Below are 3,736 nucleotides of genomic sequence, written 5' to 3' on the forward strand. Positions count from 1 at the left end.
CACCGTTTAGGAGCCTATTCGTTTACAAACCCGCTGCTCACTTTGCTCACACACACACACACATACATTTCATGTTCGAATTATCCCATTAGTTCCTTGTGACCTTAAGGTCACAAAGGAACTAAAAAGTACCAGAAAATGCAGTAACAGATATAAAATATAAAAAGTGATATAAATGTGAATATCAAATAAAAAGAGTATAAATATCGTTTTACATGTATATGTAGTGAATACGTGGAAAATAATACTTGGCCACTCGAAAGGTAAAATGTACTAATGTATGGTATGCTAGGGACTTCTAGTGGGAAATATATCAATCAGCCTACAGTCACTGCGTTTTATAAAGTTAAAATAGAAATACCGTATTTATTCGAATAAACGACGAGGAGTTACTAATTTGCTACAAGCATGCACTTGCGAATTAAAGTTGAATAAAATGTGAACATATATAATAATAGGTCTATACTGTAGGTATATGGCGGTTGACACGTATGATACAAAATGATAAACGAACAAATAATTTTGTTAAAAATCAATGCTCATGGATAGAATAAAAATAAATTGATTTTGTAAATAAGCTTCAATTAAAAGTAATGTAAATAGACCTACCACGCAAAAGCGAAATCAAGTCAAGAAATATGAAGCTCATTCAGAATATGCTCATTAAGATTATTTTACTTTTTACATTTTAAGGCCTATTTATGTATTTATTGTGTCTGTATTTAACATTTTTCTATCTTTGTTAATTTAAAGTCGAAGGTTTGTCCTGGTCCCCGACCCTTTTACGTTCACTTGGATAGGCTTATCTTCATAAGGCCGGCTTCTATGAATGGATACATTGTTTGAAGCAAGAAATCAAGTTGTCTTTAACGTAATATAAACTCCTTTACAACAGCTCATGCTGAGTAGCTCTATACATTCATCTTGAGTTAATAAGTCTTGTTGAAGTTTAGTATTTGTTTAGTAGATAATTTGTCTATTAATTAAAAGTTAATGAACCTTTAAAACAGTTGTTTATTTGATTTTATTTTGAATAATTCATGTGTGAGAAATATTTAAAATGTTTTATTAAAGAATCAACAGGATCTTACAGCAACTGGAAATTCATTCTAAAACATTTGGAATAAAACAGTCTTATATTTAATGTGTGGAATACAAATTTCCCGCTAAATAGAGTATTACTTTTAGTGCCGGTCTTTAATTAGAGGGATTCTAATTAGAGATCAAAGCAGCTAAAGACCACCAAATCCTCTGTCCCAAAATGCTACAATTAAAACACTGTGCTACCCATTTGAAAAAGTGCTACCCATTTGAAAAATGTGTTACCCATTTTAAACACAGTGCTACCCCATTTGAAATAATGTGCTACCCATTTGAAACATTGTGCTACCCATTTGAAACACAGTGTTATCTATTTAAAACACTATGCTATACATTTGAAACATCGTGCTACCCATTTGAAACACTGTGCTACCCACTTGTAACGAGTGCTCTCCATTTAAAGAGTGTGCTACCCATTTGAATCATTGTGCTATCATTTTGAAGCATTGTGCTAACCATTTGAAACAAATGTTATCTATTTAGGCCTAAAACGTGTGCTACCCATTTGAAACACTGTGTGCGTTCCATTTGAAATATTGTGCTACCCATTTAAAACACTGTGCTATCCATTTGAAACATTGTGCTACCCATTCAAAACAGAGTGCTATCCATCTGAAACAGTATGCTCCCATTTGAAAAGTGTGCTACCAATTCAAATGGTAGCACACTTTTCAAATGTGTGCTACCAATTCAAATGGTGGGTAGCGCACTGTTTTGAATTGGTAGCACGCATTTGAAAAGTGTGCTATCAATTCAAAACAGTGCGCAACCCACCATTTGAAACACTACCCATTTGGAACACTGTGTTCCTCATTTGAAAAAATCAGGGGATCCAGTAGGGGCCGTTTTGCCACTAAATTTAAATCACCTATTCTGAAACTGTTTTTGCCTGATTGCAACATTCATTATAACAAGAATGCAACTCATAAACACCTATGATAGAAACATACGATACGTGGCTCAAACAAGCACTCCTCCCACCCCCGCGCCGTTCCCACAGAGAAATCTGTTATCCATGTAAAAAAGGAAAATTTAAAAAAAGAGAAGCAAACAACAACACAATTAAACCAAGAACCTTTGTGTACCATTGTTTTCATTTAGATCTGCAACTAATGCAAACATACTCATATCTACGACTACCTTACCCCTCCCCAGAAAGAACCAGTGGCGTATCTAGGTAGCATAAAATAGCTTTATGAAGCATATTGAAATAGCATATATAGCTGGTAGCATAAAATAGCATTATGAAGCATAAAGGTTTATTATTAAAATAATTACTCGCACGCTCCACCCCAAAAAAAATCATGGTCAAGTAGTTAAAAATCACCTAATCGCCATATTATGCAAATTAGCGCCACTCAACTGATCATCGAGCCCCCCCCCCACTTCACAAAATATATGCAAGTTCATTAATGAAGTTTTTTATATGTTGTATTTAAAAAGCTTCTATCTATTGCACACAATTTTATTATTATTTTATTGACTTGCACACAATTATTATTATTATAATGATTATAATAATAATTATTATTATTATATTATTATTATTATTTAGTAATTATTTTAATAATAAACCTTTATGCTTCATAATCCTATTTTATGCTACCAGCTATATATGCTATTTCAATATGCTTCATAAAGCTATTTTATGCTACCAGCTACAGTATATCGATGCTATTTCAATGCTTTCTACCAATACTGTGGATATTCAGATTTAGTGGCTGAGATTCATGATCTATGCCTTGCCTATGATATTTTATTCGGTTTCGTACTGACTGTACAAAACAATAATATTTTAAACGATCCCCTTTCAAAAAGTATACAAAGAGTAGTCACTATCTCAACACCTGTTCTTTTTTCTGAATTTTCTTATAATTGTTATTATGTAACTTTCGCAAGTTTGGTCCTCGACAGGGTTGCTCGACAAGATGTCCGAAAGGGGGAAGGGCCGGGGCCGAAAAAAGGGGGAGGGGCGAAAGTGAGTCCGATCGAGATAACACCATCTTAGAGGAAATTTGTCTTTTCTAGACGCCCGAAAATAGCCTGATGCGTTTGGGCGATCAATTTTTTTTTCTTTTTACACCACTCCCCCTTAAATCCACCTCTGCTATTTAAAATCACAATATTAAGATTGATCTAAATTTGATTTAAATGCATTAAATATTAATGTACATTGTAGTCGATCTATAGCAAAACATTTAAGGGCCTGTTATTGGCGAATCCGTGGCTCTCTTTAATTAGAATGAATAAGTTACATAGTTAGGTAACACTAACTGGCATTAAAACAAACCTATGAATACTATAATAAATACTTTTTATAACTTTCTAAATTCGCCTCTGAATGTCATTGTCGCAGTACTTAAAGCAATAAATCAATGTTGCTATCAGAATTATCATCTTTATTCTCATATACCGGTATGTAACCTAACTTCGAAGGAGTCTCTTTGCAAAACTTGCTTGAAATTGGAGGTGCCATCGGACCCGAATCATCACATCGAGCATTTACATATGGCGCTCTACATAAAGAACACTGCGGCACCAAGGCCTATACAATTTATGTGGGCAATAATAAATTAATTAAAGTACAGTATTTAATTTATATTCAAAAGAAATTCAAAAGAGATAGAACCTCCAC

The sequence above is a fragment of the Anneissia japonica genome, unplaced genomic scaffold (assembly GCF_011630105.1).
Source record: "Anneissia japonica isolate Jap-2015-1 unplaced genomic scaffold, ASM1163010v1 scaffold2577_len56218_cov104, whole genome shotgun sequence".
Taxonomy (NCBI): Eukaryota; Metazoa; Echinodermata; class Crinoidea; order Comatulida; family Comatulidae; genus Anneissia; species Anneissia japonica.